The sequence below is a fragment of the Carya illinoinensis genome, chromosome 12 (genome assembly GCF_018687715.1).
Source record: "Carya illinoinensis cultivar Pawnee chromosome 12, C.illinoinensisPawnee_v1, whole genome shotgun sequence".
Lineage (NCBI taxonomy): Eukaryota > Viridiplantae > Streptophyta > Magnoliopsida > Fagales > Juglandaceae > Carya > Carya illinoinensis.
The window spans coordinates 11,804,643-11,827,900 of record NC_056763.1 but is presented as its reverse complement, the minus strand read 5'-3'; the positions used below and the strand labels follow the sequence as shown (position 1 = coordinate 11,827,900).

General features: G+C 37.8%; 1 pseudogene; it reads left to right on the top strand.

The window, feature by feature from the left end:
• Positions 1-916: 916 nt before the first annotated feature.
• Positions 917-23,258, top strand: part of LOC122289482 — a 68,175-nt pseudogene continuing 45,833 nt past the window's right edge.

The following is a 23,258-nucleotide window of genomic DNA, read 5'->3' as shown; positions in this document are numbered from 1 at the left end:
GGATCAAATTTTGGAAAGAGTAGCTGGTAATGCATATTATTGTTTCTTGGATGGCTATTCTGGTTATTATCAAATTGCTGTAGCGCCTGAGGATCAAGAGAAAACCACTTTCACCTATCCTTTTGGCACTTTTGCTTTTACTAGAATGCCTTTTGGTTTGTGTAATGCTCCAGCTACTTTTTAGAGATGCATGATGAGTATTTTTTCTGATATGATTGATGACATTTGTGAAATATTCATGGATGATTTCTCTATTTTTGGAAAATCCTTTGAGAGTTGTTTGCATAATTTGGCATGTATTCTCCAGAGATGTGAGGAAAAAAATCTTTTACTTAATTGGGAGAAATGCCAATTTATGGTCACTCAGGGCATTGTATTGGGGCATATTGTTTCTTCTGAGGGTATAAAGGTTGACAAGGCAAAGATTGAATTAATATCTAAACTTCCTATTCCTAGGACGGTTAGGGATATTCGTTCTTTTCTTGGTCATGCTGGCTTTTATAGGCGGTTTATTCAAGGGTTTAGTTCTATTGCAAAACCTTTGTGCACTCTTTTGCAAAATGATATTGAATTTGTTTGTACTGATGAGTGCCAAAAAGCTTTTGATACCCTGAAAAAGTCGCTTACCACTGCCCCTATTGTGTAACCTCCGCAGTGGGACCTTCCCTTTGAGATTATGACAGATGCTAGTGACTATGTCTTAGGAGCTGTTTTGGGGCAGCGGGTGGATAATAGGCCATTTGTGATTTATTATGCTAGTAGAACCTTGAATGATGCCCAGAAAAATTATACCACTATTGAAAAAGAATTGCTTGCAGTGGTTTTTGCACTTGATAAATTTCGGACTTATATTCTTGGTTCTCCTGTTACTATTTTCACTGACCACTTTGCCCTTAAGTATTTGTTGGCTAAGAAAGATGCAAAACCACGCTTGATTCGCTGGATTCTATTACTTCAAGAGTTTAACATCAACATTAAGGACAAGAAAGGAGTTGAAAACGTGGTAGCTGACCACCTCTCTAGATTGTCATCATCTCCTTCTTTAAATTTCAGCCTTCCTCTTGATGATAATTTCCCGGATGAGTAGCTGTTTGTGGTTGATAGAGCTCCCTGGTATCCTGACATAGTCAATTATCTGGTGACTGAGCGAATGTCTTCTGAATGGTCCACCCAAGATAAGCGTCGGTTTCTCTCTGAGGTACGACACTTTTATTTTGATGATCCATATCTTTTTAAGTATTGTTCTGACCAATTGATTCAAAGATGCATTCCTGATGATGAGTTTTCTTCGGTTTTGAGATTTTGTTATATGGGTGCATGTGGTGGTCAGTTTTCAACAAAGAAAACAGTTTCAAAAATTTTGCAAAGCGGTTTTTACTGGCCTTCCATGTTTAAAGATGCTTATAATTTTTGCAAGGCTTGTGAGCCTTGTCAAAAATTGGGATCCATTAGCAAAAGAGACATAATGCATCTTTCCCCTATTCTTACTTTAGAAATTTTTGATTGTTGGGGAATAGACTTCATGGGATCTTTTCCGGTTTCTTTTGGAAACACATATATTCTTTTAGCTGTGGATTATGTTTCAAAATGGGTGAAGGCCATTGCTTGCAAAACAAATGACCATCATGTTGTCCTGAAATTTTTGCAATCTTTGTTTGCTCGTTTTGGCATGCCAAAAGTTATTATAAGTGATGGGGGTTCTCATTTTTGCAATAAACCATTTTCTACACTTGTGAAGAAATATGGTATCACACACAGAGTTTCTACTCCTTATCACCCTCAAACAAATGGGCAAGCTGAATTGGCAAACAGAGAGATAAAAATTATTTTAGAGAAAACCATCAAATCTAATAGGAAAGATTGGTCGGTTAAACTTCTTGATGCTTTGTGGGCTTATAGAACAGCTTTTAAAACAAATCTAGGGATGTCTCCTTATCGATTAGTTTATGGTAAATCTTGTCATTTACCTGTTGATATTCAGCATCGAGCTCTTTGGGCCATAAAACATGTTAACATGTCACTTGATGAAGCTTCAAGGTTGAGAAAATTGCAGATCAATGAATTGAATGAAGCTCGTCGAAATGCTTATGACAACGCTCAGATTGCAAAGGAACGCATGAAAATTTTGCATGATCAGAAAATTCATCCAAAGCATTTTACACTTGGCCAGGAAGTTCTTCTTTATAACTCTCGCTTGCACATTTTTCCTCGAAAGTTGAAATCTCGATGGAGTGGGCCGTACATTGTAAAGACCGCTCATCCTCATGGTGCGGTAGACATTGTCAATCCGAAGAATGGTAATAGCTTGACTGTCAACGGACAACGTCTAAAGTCATTTCAGAAGGTCTTTGATCCACATGAAGAGATCTTGCTTGTGCAAGACCCCAGGGAAGTGTTTTGATTTGCTTCTCCTTCTTTACAGTTTTCTTTACTTGCTTTGTTTTTATTTGTTCTTTTGCTTTGATTTTATATTTCATGTTGATTGTTTGTTTTGCTTGCTTAGTTCTGTGCACTTTCTTTTCTTTCGTTCGACTCATTGAGGACTATGTCTCTCACTAGTTAGGGGTAGCATGTGTGCACAGTTTTAAAAAAAAAAATAAAAAAATAAGATTTGTGAAATTTGAGCATCTTGGTGGAGTAGTTGAGCGGAATCATTTGTGAAGATTTATTTTCAAGCTTAAACATAGAGCATGATTTTTGATGCATCATATTTTGTTGATATGTGGCTTGAAACACTGGGATGTTATGCTTATTGAGATGAAACTTGATAAAATTTTTGTAGAACGAAAGGCAAATTTTGAAGGACATTTTGCACATACTTAAGCTTGTAGTGTTCCTTATTTACCATTCATTGATTTAACACTGGAGTCGTAAACTGCTGGACTACCGAGCCATGCCAAAAAAAAAAAGGAAAAGGATTTGAAAAAATTAGAATGAAAAGAAAAGAAGAAAAGAAAAAAAAAACAAAAAGAAAAAAAAAGGAGAAAAAAGGAATAAAGGCAACTTAGTGAACTTTCCTAAGTAAAAAGGGCTAGAAACAGTTATCCAAGACTTTGGGGGTTGGGTGTCCAACCTTTAAAAACAGAGCTGGCGTGAAAACTGCTAGACCCTTGGGCTTTGAGGTAGTTAGAATCAGCACTGATTAATCTTAAGGTTAAAAAATCCTATGGCAAATCATGGCTAATAATGAGGAACACACAACCGGTCTAGCTCCACACACACATTTGAGTTCTGAGACATTTGCCTTAATTCTATGTGAAAGATTGTTGAGATAGTCTTGGTGGGTATAACCCTTGGGGGTTGAGTAGTAACGTGTCACTTTTGTGAGAATTCAGAATTGTGTTTGATTGTTTTTGTTTGAATTTCGATCTTTATGCAATATTCATCTCAATTAATTTTCACTATTTTACTCAAGGATTAGCAAAATGCTAGTTGGGGGGTGTGATTGAGCTGAATTATTGCATTTTTAATGCTTTTGGAACCAATATATCTTAATTCTTTCATTACTTTATCATTGGTTTTATATGGAAAAATGAATAAATCAAAGTTGTGATTTTAATTGATTAAAAGCATGAATTTCTGCTCTAATTTTATCAACTGTTGATTAATATGGATTATGGTACAATTCGCTCGAGCGGCCAGAAGCCGCCGCTCGAGTGAAGTCAGGCAGATTCAAACGCTCGACTTTCACTCGACAGTGGACTCGAGCGAGTTGCAGGAAAAGAGATCGCTCGAGTGGAGGCATTTGGCCGCTCGAGTGAATTCAGGCAGAGTCGAATGCTCGATGTTCGCTCGACAGGCCACTCGAGCGAACTTAGGCAGAGTCGAACGCTCGATGTTCGCTCGACACTCCGCTCGAGCGAATATCGCATTTTTACAGATCAGGGTTTATTCCGCCGTCAGAGTATATATATGTTTTCTTTACATCTTAGGACGACTCTTGGGCTGGAAAACTCGTTTTTGAGTAGAGAAACATTTAGAATTCATTTTTTTCTTTGATTTTCATTCAGATTTGGAGAGGAGGATTCATTCAATCGATCATTCACGCAGCTACACAATTTCTATTGGATCATTCACTCACACTGTAGCAGATTGAAGAACTCCTTGAGGGGTCCAATTGCCACTGCAGCTCAGCCTCCTCCACCGCTTCGAATCTTCATCTCCATTCAACTGGCTTGATCTTTTCAATTCCCTACTTGCTATTTCATTTCAGTTTTGAGTTTCTGAATTATTTTAAAGAATTTTGATTTAGATGTTTGAGTAATTTATTTTTTATTCATTTAATTCATGTTATTTATTTTTTATCATTTCGTTAAGCTTTCATTTTAATAGTGATTACAATTACGGTGGTTTAATTTGAGAATTTGTGATTTGAATACAATGATGAACCCTAGAACATTGATTTTTGGGGCTTTTCAATTTCAGTGCATGTTTTGTCAATTACTTCCTAATTTAGTTTAATTCTTAATTTAGTTTTATTAATTTCTGAGTTTAATCTAGCTATTAGTCCTTTACATTCCGATCCGACAATCAAAATCTAAAAACATGAATCTAGTCCATGACTAGTATCCTTTTCCATCCATTGCATATACCATCATTTTATTTTCTCTTTGTTTCACCTTTTTCAACAAGTTTGATTTTTAAGTAACTTTCCCTGAGGAGACGATCTAGGAATTTATTCCTAATTATTACACGACATCCTCCTGCACTTGGGATAGCTTTAGTGCTACTCATTTTTGAGTGAGTCACACATTTCTTTTAGTACTTTCTTTTCATTTTTTTGAATTTATTTTCTTTATCACATAAGTCAATCCTTGTGAATTCGACCCTGTGAGTTACTACAACATCTGCATACTTGCAGGTAAAACTGTATTAAATTTTTGGTTCATTAGTTTTAGTCAAAGTTTTTGGCACCATTGCCAGGGATTGCAACATGTGATAGTATTCTTTTTTTTAAAATATATATATATATAGATTTTAGTGATCTTTTACTAATTTTCTCATATTCTACTTGCAGGTACGATTTTTGTTATTTTAATGGGAAATGGATCAAGTAACATTGCTTCTATATTCATATCATTTGATAATCTCGTTCCAAAATTTTTTATTTTTACCTTCTTGCTTGTTTTGCATTTTGTTTTTAGTCTTTGAATGTGCTTGATCCTCAATGATGAATGATCTCGTGGCAACGTGATCAAACTGGTAGATTGAGGAGAAAGGAAATTGTTTTAAAAGAATTAGTTGATAAGTTCTCTGGTGATTCTAAAATTCTCATTCTAATACCATGGTTGATAATCATAGTGTTCATGATGAACTCGAAAATGAGGAGGCACAAAATAATTCACCAATGGGGATTTTGCGCAAGTATTTGCAGCCAACAATGACAAGTAGTCCATCTTGCATGATTTTTCCTACAAATATGGGGAATTTTGATTTAAAACCGGGAGTAATTCAATTACTTCCCAAGTTTCATGGCTTAAACTCAGAAAGTCCTTATTTGCATTTGAAATAATTTGAAGAAGTTTGTTCGACTTTACAAACCCAAACTATCAATGATTATGTTGTTAGATTAAAGTTGTTTCCATTATTTTTGAAAGAAAAAGCTAAAAATTGGCTTAATTCCTTAAGACCAAGATCTATTGGCACATGGCAAGACATGCAAAAAGAATTTCTTAAAAAGTTTTTTCCTACTCATAGGACCAACACTCTTCGCAGAAACATTATGAATTTTTCTCAAAAAGAAAATGAAACATTTTTTCAGTGTTGGGAGCATTTTAAAGAATTATTGCTAACTTGCCCACATCTGGCTATGAGGCTTGGCGCACCATTAGTTTTTTCTATGAAGGTTTAACATCTCAAATGCGTCAGTTTGTAGAAATGATGTGTAATGGTGAATTTTTAAATAAAGATCCTGATGATGCTTGGGACTATTTTGACCAGTTAGCTGAAAATGCCTAATCTTTGGATGACACAAATCGTTCTGATCGGTCAAATAAGCCCAAACTCAATGCCATGTCTCAAGAGGGTATGTATGTTCTTAAAGGAAATGATGGTGTGAATGCTAGGGTAACAAGTTTGACAAGAAAAGCCGAGGCCATAAAACTTAGGAAGGTAAATTTGGCTAAGGCCATTGAAAAAGAAGAAGAAAATTGTGGTATATGTGAGATTAGTGGACACCTAACTCAGGATTGTCCAACAATTCCCACTTTTAAAGAGGTGTTCCACGAATAAGCAAATGTCATGAATTCTTATAGGAGACCATTTTCTTCCTCTTATTCAGAAACATATAATCCTGAATGGAGAAATCACTCCAACTTTAGTTGGAGGAACGAGTCCAATTCAAATCAAAATTCTCAAGGGCCTTCTTCTTCTACTCCTTATGTGCCTCTACATAAGAAAACCATTGAGGAGACATTACAAACTTTTATGCAGGGGCAAGCCAATATCAACACTCAGACAATGCAAGCCTAATCTGAGATAAGAAGTTCCATTAGCGACTTGACTTCTGCATTACACGCTCAAGAAAAGGGTAAGTTTCCTACTCAACCTCAGCCAAATCTCAAAGGTAAATTGGAGGTAAGAAATTCAAATTCTTCTTATTTAAAATTTGAACATGCCAAGTCCATCAGCACTCTACGCAATGGAAAAACAATTGCTAAGAGTATTTCAATGAAAGTTGATGAGACCAACAATTCTTTAAATTCCAATAGTGATGGTGAACTTGACAAGGTTGAGCTAAATATGCCTGTGAAAGCCCCAATACCTGCCCCATTTCCCCAAAGGTTGCAACATTCTCTCAAGTTGGTTCAAAATGCTGATATTCTTGAAATTTTCAAACAAGTAAAAATCAACATTCCTCTATTGGATGCAATTAAACAGATTCCATTGTATGCTAAATATTTGAAAGATCTGTGCATAGTGAGCGTTTGATGAAAGTACAAAAGAAGACTTTCCTCACTGAGCAGGTAAGCACCATCCTCCAGAACAATTTTCCTCCAAAGTACAAAGACCCGGGTTGTCCAACAATTTCCTTCGTGATTGGAAATTTTAAAATTGAAAAAGCTTTACTTGACCTCGAAGCTAGTGTTAACCTCCTACCCTACTCGGTATATATGAGCAGTTGGGTTTTGGTGAATTTAGATCCACCAAGGTAACACTTCAACTTGCTGACCGTTCAATTAAAATACCGAGAGGGATAGTTGAGGATGTGTTAGTGCAAGTAAGAAAATTTTATTTCCCAATGGATTTCATTATTTTGGACATGGAACCTATCTTTGATGTTTGCACTCAAATTCCTATAATTTTGGGTAGGTCATTCCTTGAGATCTCAAATGCTTTAATAAATTGTAGAAGTGGTGTGATGATAATTTCTTTTGACAACATGACTTTGGAGTTGAATATTTTCAATATTTGTAAACAACCTGGCGATGATGATGATGTGCATGAAATAAATTTGATCCAAACTCTTGTTCAAAATAAATTTGATTTGTCAATTCTTTTTGACCCGCTTGAGGCTTGTTTGGTTCATGGTGAAAATTTTGATAATAATTCTGTGCTTGCATCTATGAATTTTTTGCTAGAATATACTCCTATAATAGACACTGATAAATTGAGAACACGTTTTGAGGAATTGTCACCTCATGATGTTGTGTCTCTCCCCTCAAGTGTGCGAACACCAAAACTCGACTTGAAACCTTTACCTGCTTATCTCAAATATGCATTTTTAGACCAAGTAGAGACATTACCAGTAGTCTTCTCATCAAAACTAGATGAAATTCAAGAGAGAAAATTAATTGGTGTTCTTATTGAACACAAAGAGGTAATAGGATGGGCCATAGTTGATATCAAAGGTATCAGTCCTTTGATTTGTACCCGTAAGATATATCTAGAGGACAATTCTAAACCCTCTAGAGAGATGCAGCGTAGACTAAACCCCAATATGAAAGCGGTTGTTAGAGCAGAGGTGTTAAAACTTCTGGATGTAGGGATCATTTACCCTATTTCTGACAGCAAATGGGTTAGTCCCACGCAGGTGGTACCCAAGAAATCTGGTGTGACTGTAGTTAAGAATGTTGATAATGAATTGATGCCAACTAGAGTTACTACTGATTGGCATATGTGCATTGACTACAGAAAACTAAATTTTGTCACCAGAAAGGATCATTTTCCCCTACCATTCATGGATCAAGTCATTAAACGTGTAGTGGGCCATAAATTTTATTGCTTCCTAGATGGTTAGTTTGGATATAACCAAATTGAGATTGTTCTAGAAGATCAAGAAAAGACTACTTTTACATGTCCATTTGGTACCTTTGAATATCGAAGGATGCCATTCGGACTTTGTAATGCTCCTGCTACATTTCAAAGATGCATGATGAGCATATTCAGTGACATGGTAGAGCGTTTTGTTGAAATATTCATGGACGATTTTTCTATTTTTGGTGATTTATTTGATGAATGTTTGACTCATTTGGAAAGAGTGCTGATTAGATGCAAAGAAAAGAATTTGATTTTAAATTGGGAGAAGTGTCATTTTATGGTCACTCAAGGGATTGTCCTTGGTCACATTGTTTCTTCTTAAGGTTTTGAAGTGGACAAGGCCAAAATTGAATGAATTTCTAAATTGCCCATCCCAAAGAACATCAGGGATATCAGATCTTTTCTATGTCATGCAGGTTTTTACAGGAGGTTCATTAAAGACTTCAGCATAATTTCTAGACCTTTGTGCAATTTATTGTCAAAAGAAAACTCTTTTGTGTAGACTAATGATTGTGAGTTAGCTTTTACAAAGCTAAAAGGTATGTTGATTTCAGCCCCAACTATGTGATCACCTAATTGGAATTTACCATTTGAGATTATGTGTGACGCTAGTGATTATGCTGAAGTTTTCTAAATTGCCCATCCCAAAGAACATCAGGGATATCAGATCTTTTCTATGTCATGCAGGTTTTTACAGCAGGTTCATTAAAGACTTCAGCATAATTTCTAGACCTTTGTGCAATTTATTGTCAAAAGAAAACTCTTTTGTGTAGACTAATGATTGTGAGTTAGCTTTTACAAAGCTAAAAGGTATGTTGATTTCAGCCCCAACTATGCGATCACCTAATTGGAATTTACCATTTGAGATTATGTGTGACGCTAGTGATTATGCTGTTGGAGCTGTGTTGGGCCAACGTAAGGATAAAAAGTCTTGTGTTATTTATTATGCAAGTAGAACTTTAAATAGTGCTCAAATGAATTATTCAACAACTGAAAAAGAGCTACTTGTAGTAATTTTTGCACTTGACAAATTTCGCTCTTATTTGATTGGATCTCAAATTGTCATTTTTATTGATCATGCTGCGTTGAAGTACCTTTTAGCAAAAAAAGATGCAAAGCCCAGGTTGCTTAGATGGATCATTTTGCTGCAAGAATTTGATTTGATAATTAAAGATAAAAAAGGAGTTGAGAATGTTGTTGCTGATCATCTGTCTAGACTTGTTCTTTTAGATTCCATAGAGACAGTTCCTATTAGAGATACATTTTTAGATGAGCAACTTTTTGGTATATCTCAAATTCCTTGGTAGGCTGACATTGCTAATTTTCTTGCTACATGTGAAATTTCTCACATTTGGACTCAACAAGTAAGAGGAAATTTTTTGTGGAGGTAAGAAAATTTTTTTATGACTTGAAACACCGGGATGTGATATTTATAGAAATGAGAATTGGTATGATTATATAGAATGAAGGGCAAGTTTTTAAAGAACATTTTGCACATGCTTACACTTGTAGTGTTTCTCATTAATGTTCATCGATTTAAAACAGGAGAAGTAAACTGCAGGACTATCAAGCCTTATATATTTATATAAAATAAAAAAAATAAAAAAAGAAGAAGAAAAAAAAATCAAAAAGAAAAAACAAAATGAAATAGTGTAAGTTTTCCTAAATAAAGGGCTAGAAATATTTACCCAAAACTTTGGGGGTTGAGTGTTCAACCTTTAAACAAACTTGGCGTGAAAACTGCAAGTCCCTTAGGCTTTGAGGTAGTTAGAATCAATAATGGTTAATCTTAAGGTTGAAACATCTTATGATAAATCATGCTTATTAATGAGGAACATACAGAGATTTATCCACACACGTATCTGAGTTCTAAGACAATTACCCCAATTTTGTGCAAACAATTGTTGAGACTTTCCTTGTGGATACAACTCCTGGTGTTGAGTAGTCACAAATCGATTTTTTGTGAAAATTCAAAATAATGTTTGATTGCTTCTATTTAAATTTCGAGCTTTATGCAATGTTCATCTTAATTAATTTTCACTATTTTGCTCAAGGATTAGCAAAAAGCTAGTTGGGGGTGTGATTGAGCTGAAATATTGCATATTTTAGCTATTTAAAATCAATGTATTTTAAATTCTTCGTGACACTATTATTGGTTTTAGATGGAAAAAATGGTTAATAAGCATAAATACGAGTTATGATTTTTAATTGATTGATATCATGTTTATGCTTAATTTTATAACTATGATTTAATTGGACAATATTTCCTCACAAATATAATATATTTTTGATAATCTATTTTTCATTTTAATTTATTTTTGAGTGCTATTTTTATCTACTTATTTTCAGCTTAAATAAAATTCACATGGGATCCAGTTGGAACTTTTGACCAAAAGCGCATACTAATTGAGAGGAATGAAGAGAAGGAAGGAAGCGGTGTACTTGGACAACTGGAAAAAAAAAATACAAAATGAAGATGACTTTTCGGTGGTGACTTTCTTACGTTGGTTGTTCATAGATGCAGGCAGTGAATAAAATAGTTTGCGGTGGTCATCACCTGCAACATAAAAGTCATGGAAAGGGAACTTCTTTTTGGAAACTCAACCGTTCTGACCGGGGGATTTAAAAAGAAAATGGAAGAGGTCTGGACGTATATGGAAAGGAAAGGAAAAAGATGGCTAGTTCGGTTGGGAGTTGGACGTTTATAAAGAAAAGGCAGACGGTAGCAAAACGAAAACAAGGGTGTAGGTGGATTATAATTGATTTTTTGTTGAGGGAGTGTCGGTCGGTTGATATATATTATATTTTTCTTAGTGGATTTTGAGGTTGAAGAGGAGTTTTTGTCCAGACCTTTCGTTCGGCGATGGGAAATTGATTATTTTTCAGAAGAGTCTTGACGTCTTGCGGGCTCCAGACCAAAGGAGGCGACTAGCTTTTCCAAGCTTTGAATTTTCATGGGGAATAATTTTTTTTAGTGGAGTGTGGACGTAAGGTCGGTTGGGATGCCCCAGACCTAGAGGCAGCAGCTTGTTGGCGGCAGCTTGTTAAGTTTTTGTTTGGCTTGACTTTTACATTGATTAACGGAAAGATTGGATGATATTTTCGGAGTGGAGTTCACGTCTGGCATCTTGGAGGTCCCTTGAGGCGGCTATTGAATTATTTTTTCCTTGCTCTATTCTTGGGCATTGGGGGAGTTGGGAGGTGTCAGTTGGAATTGAAGATTTTTTCTTTAGTGTGGGGTGAGTGTGATACCCTGTTTTTACGCGTATTTTCACTGAATTATTTTTTTAATTTAATTAATATAATAGTTTTTTTTTATTTTAAGTTATTGTATTTTAATTGATTTTATTTTAGTTTGATGTGGTGTTTAATTTATTTTAGTCATTTTATAGTTTTTAAAATCGTTTTCGTCGGATCAGTTTTTGGATTACGGAGGTGAGGATTGGACCTCATTTTCTTTCTCCATCTTTTCTTTTCTCTTTTTCTTTTTCCCTTTTTTCTTTTTCCTTTTCTTCTTTTCTTCTTTCTTTCTTTTCTTCTTCTTCTTTTTCCTCCTTTCTCCCTGCGCGACCTGCCCTCTCTCTCTCTCTCTCCCTCTTCCATTGCCATCCAGCTCTCCCACCCAGACCCTTTGCGAGATGAGGAGACTCCTTATTGAAAGTGTACAGCAAGAGGAAATATTATCTTCAATTCTTGATATTCGAGTAGCTGATTTTGAGGAATTGAAGACTCTTCAAAGGAAAGATCCGAAGCTGTTGGATATCAGAAAAAAAGTTAGAAAATCTCGAGGGCCGTTGCATTATAGTATGGATAAAGATGGAATTCTTCGGTTCTGAGATCGTAGAGTGGTCCCCAAAGATTCAGAATTCAAGGAGCGAATTATGGCAGAAGCTCATGCGGCCTCTTATTCAGTTCATTCTGGCAATACGAAGATGTACCGGGACTTGAAGAAAAATTATTGGTGGGAAGGAATGAAGAGGATATTGCCTTGTATATCGAAAGATGCCACAAATGCCGTCAAGTCAAGCCCGAGCATCAAAGACCCGTCAGTATGCTCCAACCCCTCCCTATTCCTGAGTGGAAGTGGGACGACATCACGATGGATTTTGCAGTGGACTACGGAGGACTCCTAGTGGTAAGAACTCAGTTTGGGTGATTGTTGACCGGTTGACTAAGAGTGCTCATTTCTTACCTGTTAATAACACTGATTCCTTGGGTAAGTTGACTCGTTTGTACATGAAAGAGATACTGCGGCTGCACGGTATACCGAAGAGTATAGTGTCGGATCGGGATCCAAGGTTCACATCTCTGTTTTGGAAAAGTTTGCAGGCAGCATTGGGTACTAAGTTGAAGTTTAGTATTGCATATCACCCTCAGACGGATGGCCAATCAGAGCGCACTATTCAGACCCTTGAAGATATGTTACGAGCATGTGTTATGGAATTTCAAAGGAGTTGGGAAAATCACTTGCCGCTCATAGAATTTGCTTATAATAACATTTTCTATGCGTCCATCCAGATGGCTCCTTATGAAGTTCTTTATGGGAGGAAGTGCAGATCGCCCTTGTGTTGGGATGAAGTCGGGGAGAATAACATAGTTGGGCCCGAAATAATTCAAGAGATGTAAAGCCAAGTTTGGATTATCAGGGATAAAATGGCAGCAGCTCAGAGTCATCAGAAAAGCTACGCAGATACAAGGAAGAGAGAGTTATCTTTTGAAGAAGGTGATTGGGTTTATCTCAAAGTCTCTCCCATGAAAGGAGTTAAGTGTTTCTGATTTTGGATAAGGTAGGGTCCGTCGCTTATAGAGCTGCATTGCCAGAATACTTTCGGGATATTCATGATGTCTTCCATGTATCATCCTTAAAGAAGAGTTTTGGACAACAAGAGCCATGCTTTGTCGACCCAGAGAGTATTCAGTTGCAACCAGACCTTACTTATGAGGTCATTCCTTCATAGATCATGGACTGGAAAGAGCAACAGTTGAGATCCAAGACGATACCTCTGGTAAAGGTGGCATGGGGGGATCCGTTAGCTCAAGATTTCTCTTGGGAGCGAGTAGCAGACATGAGGGAGCAGTACCCCTATTTGTTTGATTAAATGACGGTACGTTTCTTAAACTTGGTCTCAGTGAAATCATGTGGCTTGTTTCAAGTTAGTGTTTGATCTTGCAAATTTCGAGGACAAAATTTATTTTTAACGGGGGAGGATGTGATACCCCGTTTTTATGTGTATTTTCACTAAAGTTTTAATTTAATTAACATAATAGTTTTTTTTATTTTAAGTTATTGTATTTTAATTGATTTTATTTTAGTTTGATGTGGTGTTTAATTTATTTTAGTCGTTTTATAGTTTTTAAAATCGTTTTCGTCGGATCAGTTTTTGGATTCCGGAGGTGAGGATTGGACCTCATTTTCTTTCTCCATCTTTTTCTTTTCTTCTTTCTTTCTTTTCTTCTTCTTCTTTTTCCTCCTTCCTCCCGCGCGACCTGCCCTCTCTCTCTCTCCCTCTGTGATGACCCGCTTTTACGTGTATTTTCACTGAAGAGTTGTTTTTAATTTAATTAATATATTGGTTTATTTATTTTAAATTATTGGTTTTTAATTTATTTGATGCTGTGTTTAATTTATTTAGTCGTTTTACGGTTTTTAATCTCATTTTCGGCAGATCTGTTTTGGTATCTGGAGTGAGGACTGGACCTCATTTCTTCCCTCCATCTTTTCTTTTCCCTTTTTCCTTTTTCTCCTTTTTCTCTTTTCTTTCTCTTTTCTTTTTTTCTTTTTCTTTTTTTTTCTTCCTTTTCCCTCCCCTCCCGCACGACCCCCTCCCCCGTCCGTCTCTCTCTCTCTCTCTCTCTCTCTCTCTCTCTCTCTCTCTCTCTCTCTCTCTCTCTCTCTCTCTCTCTCTCTCTCTCTCCTCTCCTCTCCTTCACGCTAAAAGCTTCATCTGCCCAGACCCACCGCCGTTGGCCACCGTGTGGCACACCACCCCCACCAAAATCTTCCCCTCCCTCCGGTGAACCACCCCACAAAATTCCACCAGCAACGGAGCCGCTGTTTAGCCAGAAAAAGCCCATCAAGCTACACGGTTTTTGCTCTGATCTGCCGCCGTCGCTCCACCTCCAGCCACCACCTCTTCACCACTTCATCACCGACTCCTTGCCGTCCTAACCCACCTATTTCTGGCCTCTAACAATCACCGGAACAGCTCCCACGAGCTACTTTCCGTTTTGGGCATTTCGGCCCTTCCTCCGCCGTTTTCGCCGCCACCCACGGCCAAACTCCACTTCTTTTAGCTTCATAAACATCCTTAGACCATTCTCTATCAATCCCGAGCCTTGGTTTGTCCCCGTTCAAAAGTGGGTATTTTACAACCCACGGCCACAGTGAAATTTCACTGTTACGTTGCTTTCCTTCTGCCGTTTGCAACGCCCCGAGCTTTCTAAAAATACCATATAGCGCTGTAAGTATTTTCCAAACCTTAGTTTTAGATTTAAATATATTTTGCTCATTCAATAAATATTTTTTGTTGGTTGGCTAATTCCGGACTGAGTCAGAGGAGTTCGGGGGTCGGATGGATTGAGGACGGAGTGCTTGGTTTTGGTTGTTTGTGATTGCTTGATTATTTGAGCCATGAGGCGTGAGTTGCATATTGTGTTTATGTGCATTTTGTTTTAATCGAGAAAATCCCGTTTTATTGGCGTAGATGGTTTTTGGGTGCGTGTGTCTCACGAGCCCAAGCCGGGATGGGTTATTATCTCGGTAGAGCTCCTCTGGTCACTCGGGAGTGGATAATACTGAGTGACATCCCCTGGGTTGTCGCAGGGCGACGACCGGATCGTACGATATAGTAACGCTGTCGTGTCGACTTCGTGGTCCCTAGAGTGGCGGGGACTAGAGGATGGCCTGGCCAGGTACGCGTGGGGCACGAGTCTGGGCATCGCTCGTTTAGGTGTCACACACGTAGTCATTACCTGCGGTGTGGTACAGAGCCAGGGTGTGCGGATGATCCCTAGGGGAGATCATGGTGCATGCATAACCGAATTGTTTTTATGGTTTTCGGATGTGGGTCATTTTTTGGGAAAACGGCGAGGTTTGGTTTCGAGGCTTTTGATCCATTTTCTGGGAAAATGGTGGTTTGGGCCATTATCTGGGATAATGGTGAGGATGTGTTGAGTCTTTTGATCCATTTTCTGGGAAAATGATGGTTTGGGCCATTATCTTGGATAATGGCGAGACTTGGTTTTAAGGATATGTTTTTGTGGGCCAATTGGTTTTTTGGCGTGCGTGGAAAAATTATGGTTTTATGGCGCATGTGTTTTGGTTTTTCTTTCATGCATATTGTTTGAGTTTTATATGTTTTTATCTAGTGGTGTTTGGAGTTTACTTACCTGCGGCACCATTTTTGGTACCGTAGATTTTGGTGCAGAGATCGAGGATGAGGAGGAGGAGGCTGAGCCCGAGGATGCGGCTCCTCTAGGGTGCTGAAGTTTATAATTTGTATTTGGTTTAAAGTTATGTTTGTGTTTTGTAATGTTTTATTATGTATGTTTTGAACAGCTGTGTTTTAAATTAAGAAAAATTCTGGTACTTAGTTATTGTCGATTTTACACACACTTGGCACGTCTATAGGGTGGTGACCTGTGATGTCATCATCCGGACGTCTCGATTTTCCCATGTCCGTGCGTGGGGATTTGGGGGCGTCACACCCTCTTCCGTCGCCGTCGAGCTCTCCCACCCAGACCCACTGCTATTGATCGATGTGGCCGACACAGCCCCCACCGTTAGACTCCCCTCCAGCCGGTGCACCACCCCACCAAAAATCAGCCACATCTGTGCCGCCGTTAACCCCTACAGCCCATCTAAGCCACACGGCTTTGAGCCATTTTCGAGACCGTCGCTCCAGCTCCGGCCACCACCTCTTCCCCACTTCATCCCTACCTCTTTCCGTCCTAACCCACCCATTTCTGGCCCCGATACGTTGCTGGAGTAACTCCGACGAGCTAAACTCCGATCTGCCCCTTTTTGCACTTCCACCGCCATTTCCACCACCACCCATGGCCAAAAATCACTTCCATTAGCTTTATAAACATCTCAAGGCCATTCCCTATCAATCCCAAGTCTTGGTTTATCCCCGTTCGAAAGTGGGTAAGTTACAACCCACGGCCACAGTGTAAAATACACTGTTACGTTGCTTTTTCTCTGTCGTTTGCAATGTCTTGATCCTTCAAAAAATACCTTATAGTGTTGTAAGTGTTTTCCAAACTCTATTTTAGATTTAAATATATTTTTGCTCTTACAATTAATTTATTGGACTGGTTGGTTGATTCCAGACTGAGTCAGAGGAGTTTGGGGGTCGGATGGATTGAGGACGGATGGTTTTGTTGATTTTTGTGATTGGTTGGATGTTTGTATCTTGAGGCGTGCATTGCATGATGCATTCATATGCATTTTATTAAATTGAGAAAATCTGGTTTTATTTGTTTAAATGGATTTTCGGGTGCGTGAGTATCATGACCCCAAGCCGAGATGGGGTATTATCTTGGTGGAGTTCCTCTGGTCACTCGGGAGCGTAATATACTGAGTGACATCCCCTATGTTGTCGCTGGGTGACAACGGGAGTGGGCGGAATGGTAACGCTCTCGTACTGACTCCGTGGCCCTTCGCTGGCGAGGGCTAGAGGATGCTTGGCTACGTACGCGCAGGGCGCGAAATTGGGCATCGCTCGTTATGAAGTCACACACACGGTCATTACTCATGATGTGACGATGGGAGCCAGGGTGTGCAGTTGACCCCTAGGGGAGGTCATGGTGCATTTAGATTAATTGGTTATAGAATTGAGTTGGATTTTGTGATGACCCGCTTTTGAGTGTATTTTCGCTGAAATAGTTGTTTTTATTTTAATTTATTTGCTTTTTAAAATTGTTTTTTTTTATTTAATTGATGTTGTGTTTTATTTCTTTTAGTTGTTTTGTAGTTTTTAATCTCGTTTCGGCAGTTTAGTTTTATTTTCCGGAATGAGGAGTATACCTCATCTTTTTCCCTACACCTCTTTTCCTTTTTCCTTTTCTTTTTCCTTTTTCTCTTTTTTTCCTTCTTTCTTTTTTCCTTTCTTTTTCTTTTTTTTCTTTCTTTTCTTTTTTTCTCTCTCCCCGCGTCGACCCCCCCGGTCTCTCTCTCTCTTCTCTCTCTCTCACGCCGAAAAGCTTCAACCAGTCGAACCGCCGCCATCCGGCCACCGTGCGGCTCACCGCCGGCACCGTTCGACTCCCCTCCCTCCGGTGCACCTTCCCACCAAAACCCACCCCCATCCGGCCGGCCGTTTGGCCGGAAAAGCCCGCACGGGTTTTGCTCCGATCCGCCGCCGTCGCTCCACCTCCGGCCACCATTTCTTCACCACTTCATCACCGGTCCCTTGCCGTCCTAACCCACCTATTTTCGGCCTCCAACAACCACCGGAACAGCTCCTACGAGCTAGCTTTCCTTTTTGGGAAATCCGGCCTCCCACCGCAGTTTCTGCCGCCACCCACGGCCAACCACCACTTCCAATAGCTTCACAATCATCCCTAGACCATTCCCTATCAATCCCAAGCCCTAGTTTGTCCTCCTCCAAAAGTGGGTTTTTCACAACCAACGGCCACAGTGAATTTTCACTGTGACGTTGCTTTTTCTCCGCCGTTTGCAACGCCGCGTGTTTTCTAAAATTGCCATATAGCGCTGTAAGTATTTTCCAAACCCTATTTTCAGATTTAAATATATATTGCTCATTCAATAATTTTATTGCTACCGGTTGGTTGATTCCGGACAGAGTCCGAGGAGTTCGGGGGTCGGATGGATGGAGGACGGAGTTGCCTGTTTATTTGATTTATGTTGTTGGATTATTTTATGCATTGTTATGGTATTGCATGGTGCATGCACGTGTGTTTGTGAAATAGTGTGAAAAGCCTGTGTATTGGCGTAAGTGATCTTACGGGTGCGTGTGTATCACGACCCCAAGCCGGGATGGGGTATTATCTTGGTGGAGCTCCTCTGGTTACTCGGGAGCGGAATAAACTGAGTGATGTCCCCTTGGTTGTCGCTGGGCAACGACGGGAGCGGGGGCTAGGGGTTGCTTGGCTACGAACGCACCGGGCGCGGAACCGGGCATCGCTCTACGCACCGACTCCGTGGCTCTTCGCTGGTGAGGGCTAGAGGATGCTTGGCTACGAACACGCGGGGCGTGGAACTGGGCATCTCTCGTTAGGTGTCATATGCGTAGTGGTACTCTACGGTGTGGCACTGGAGCCAGGGTGTGCGGATGACCCCTAGGGGAGGTCATGGTGCATACAGATAAAATGGATTCTGGTTTGAGTCGGATAAAGGCCAAATGTGACTTTTGGCGTGTTTTCCGGAAAGGATGTGTTTTTGGGCCAAATGGGTTTTTTTGGCGTGTGTGGAAAAATTATGTTTTATGGGCTTTGTGCATTGGGCATGTTTCATGCATATTGTTTGAGTTTTATGTGTTTTTATCTAGTAGTGTTTGGGTTTTACTTACCTGCGGTACCATTTTTGGTTCCGTAGCTTTTGGTGCAGAGTTTGAGGATGAAGAGGAGGAGGCTGAGCCCGAGGATACGGCTCCGCCGGGTTGCTGTGCTATGCTTTATATTTGGTTTAAAACTGTATTTGTGTTTTTGTAATACTTTATTTATGTATGTTTTAAACAGCTTGTATTAAGTTAATAAAAATTCTGGTACGTAGTTATGACTTTCGTTATCCGTTGTGTGTTTTTTTGTGCACATATGTTGCCCTTGCACACACTTGACACCCGTCGATAGGATGGTGACCCGGGTTGTCACCATCTGGACGTCTTGATTTCCCCGCATTCGGGCGTGGGGATTTGGGGGCGTCACAGATTTGGGCCAAATGAGACATTTGGCGTGAGTTGGAAAGTAATACGTTTTTTGGGCCAAAAGGGATTTTTGGCGTGCGTGGAAAAATGTGGTTTTATGGGTTATGTGCTTTTGCATTCTTTCATGCATATTGTTTGAGTTTAATATGTTTTTATCTAGTGGCGTTTGGATCTTACTTACTTGCGGCACCATTTTGGTACTGTAGATTTTGATGCAGAAATTGAGGAGGAGGAGAAGGCTGAACCTGAGGAGGCAACTCCACCGGAGTATTGATTTGGAGTTTTTGCTTTGTAGTTTGGTTGGAAACAATATTTGTAGCTTGTAATATTTTATTATATATGTTTTGAACGGCTTTGTATTAAACAAAGAAAAAATTCTGGTACTTAGTTATATGACTTTGTTTATCCGCTGCGTGTTTTCTTTTGCACACTTGTTGCTTATACACACACTTGGCACTTGGCGATAGGGTGGTGACCCGTGTTGTTATCATCCCGATGTCTCGATTTCCACATGTCCGCACGTGGGATTTGGGGGTGTCACAGTGAGGACGTCTTGCGCTTTTCTTCATCCAGACCTTTGGAGGAGTTCTGGATTTTACGGACATGGGAGTGTTTATTTTCTTATTATGGTGAGATGGCGCAGGAGAGAGTTTTTGGGCTAAGAGAAAAAAAAAAAAAAAAAACCTAGGAACTTAGTCTTCAAGGGTGAAGAGCAAGAAAGGATGCACTACAGCTGGGGAGACATTGATTTTTCTGGTGTTGGGTCTGGGATGTAACTCACAATGCTGTGGGACATACGGACGGGTGTTTCCTTACTTTTCGAAAGGATGGTTTTAGTTTGAGGGAGTTTTTAGCTCTATCTTCTCTGCATCTTTGTTCTCTTTGATTTGTGTGTTTTATTTTAATTTTGTAATGGAGAATATTTCTTTGATTTCTAAAGCACTTGTGATGAACATGTTTGGCTAAATTATCGTACTAAGGTTAGAGGTGAAGTCTAATGATTTAAACATTGTTTTCAGATCAACATTGGAATTTATTTTGTGAGCTTGATCGATTGAAGGATTTTATTATTGGATATTTTGATTATCTATATATTTATCTTGATTCATTGTGATTTTCGAATACAATGAATGCTTGAGGAATCGCTATGACATTCAAATAGATTTGTGAATGTTCTGTTCTAATTATCAATCGTTCATGCTCAACCGTTAATGACTTTTTTTCTTGGCCGTAAATGCTAAATCTTCAAATTAAACGGAATCATTATTCTAGTTTAATTGAAGTAATTCAATCGGAAACGATATTCTAAATTATTATACAGGTCCTCGAAACCTTAGTCTTTCTCCATATCAATTTCGTTTTATTCAGTTATTTCAAAAATCTCCATCTCAGTACTCTTGTTTTATATTTAATCGCACATTTCTTTTAATATTTTCTTTTCATTTGTTTGAATTTATTTTCTTTATCACATAAGTCAATCCCTATGGATTCGACCCTGTGAGGTATTACAACACCTGTATACTTGCAGGTAAAACTGTACTAAATTTTTGGTTCATTAGTTTGAGTCGAAGTTTAGACGCAACAGGAGTCTCTAGCTCAAGTTGTCAAGCACATTAAGAAACCAAACATGAGCAAGGAATGAACAATATCACAATAAAACTCATAGAATAATGTTGTACATCTATTGAAAATTTTGAAATTATGATTAAGACTCAAAATTAATATTTTATCATAAAGCATTAAAATATATTTTACACATGTGCATAAATATTTTGCAAATTAAATTTAAAAATTTGAAAGATGATTGTTTGTCATTTTTTACATATGCATGATATGATTAAAAGTTTGAATTTTGAAAATATTAAAGGAGATTGATTGTCATCTTTCACATGTGCATGCTTTATTTGAATATTTTCAAATGTGATTGATGTTCTTTTTGACTTATGCAAAAAGCAGATGATTTTATTTAAAAAATTTGAAAAGTAAATAATACTCCTTTTGTCATATGCGAAAAGTAAAAAATTAGGATTAAAATTTTTGAAAATTGAATGATATCGTCTTTGACAATTGAAAAAGAAGAAAATTTTATTTGAATTTTTTTGAAAAGTGAATGATGTTGTCTTTGACAATGAAAAAAGAAGAAACTTTCATTTGTTTTTTTTTTTGAAAAGTGAATGATATTGTCTTTGATAATTGAGAAAAAAAAAACTTTTATTTGATTTTTTTTTAAAAGTGAATGTTGTTATATTTGACATGTAAATCTTTTCAAAATTTGAATATGAAGTTTCATATGCCTATAAATAACTCAATTGAAATCTTCAAATTTACAAAACACTAAGAGCATACGCATATCATTGCAAGTTTTGCAACATTCATTCAAAGCTTTTAATATCTCTTTTTTAAGTATTGAGCCTTAACCCTCATTCATTTTGAGAGATATATCGTTTGTACTGTATTGTTCTTATTTCACTCTTTGATGAGTGTTCTCTGGTAGCCTATTTATTCACTATCAGCTCTTGTATCAGTAAAAGGGTGTGTATAACCCTTATGCGTGTAGAAAATGTTCTACATAGAGAATAGTTGAATTACCACGTGTAAGGTGATTAGAAATGTAGAGAGTGTTCTACATGAATCCTTTGTAGCAGTGTTGTTCAAAGATATAAGAGGTTTCTATCTCTACCTAAATGAGGTTAAATAGTGAATTTAGGGTTCCTCAAGGGGTAGCTTGAGGCGAGAACGTAGGCAGTGGGGCCGAACCTCTTTAACATACTGAATTTGCTTCTCTCTTACCCCTACTCTTTATATTTATTGCTGCTTCATATTTTGTTTATATTTTATATTATGTATTTGATTTATAATTGTTAATTTTTAAATACAACCCAATTTACATCCCTCTTGTGTTAGCCATCTGGGCAACAATTGGTGTCAAAGCAAGGGCTCTGTTATAAGATTAACTATTTTTTGAATTAAGATCTTATAGTTGCAGTTTCATTTGATGAAGTTCAATCTAGTAGTCGGCCTCCACTCTTTTGTGGAGACAATTACTCATTCTGGAAACTTAAAATGAGAATATTCATTCAGGCTCAAAGTCGAGAAATCTGGAAATGCATTGGACCTTAAATCCCAACAAAAGTAATTGATGGAGTAAAAGTAAAAAAGGCAGAAGAAGAGTTTGATTGTGAAGATGATAGAGTTTCTACATTGAATTTAACTACTACGAATTTTTTAGATAATGCTCTCAATAGAAATGAGTTCAATAGAATAGTGACTTGCATTATGGCAAAGGAAATTTGGGATAATTTAGAAGTTACTTATGAAGGAATTTCACAAGTCAATGAATAAAAAATTTATATTCTTACTCATGAATATGAAATGTTTAAGATGAATGATGATGAATCTATTTCTAGTATGTACACTCATTTTACTAACATCATAAATAGCTTGACAGCTCTCGACAAAATTTATTCCAAGGTGGAGATTGTAAGAAAAATTCTCAACTCTCTATCAAAACGTTGAGAATCAAAAGTAACAGCAATTCTTGAAGTTAGAGACTTCAAGAAACTCGAAATGAATGAACTCATCGAGTCACTTACCACCCATGAGTACACATTGGAAAAATGAGAAGAATAAAAAAACCAAAGAACAGCTTGGCACCTAAAATTGTTCCTCATGAAAGTGAAAGTGATGAAGATAAGGAAAGTGAGGACAAAGATGAAGAAATTGCGATGATAACAAGAAGAATTAAGAGGTTCTTAAAGAAAAATAAAGCTCTAAATTCTCCAAAAAGTTTTCTAAGAAAGATTCAGGTAAAAATGACTCTTTAATTTATTATAAATGCAATAAGTCTAGACATATCAAGGCAGATTGTCATTTGCTAAAGAAAGATCGAAACAAGGGCAAGAAAACAATGAAAGGTACATGTGATGATAATTAACGTAGCTTAGATAGTGAAATGAGCAATGAAGAATCAACAAATCTTTATCTTATGGCTAAAGATGACATTGAGGTAACTAATCTTGATACTATTGAAGATATTTCATATGAAGAGTTGCAAAATATTTGAAAGAGGTATATGAGGAACTTGAAAAATTGGGTATCAAGTATACTATTTTG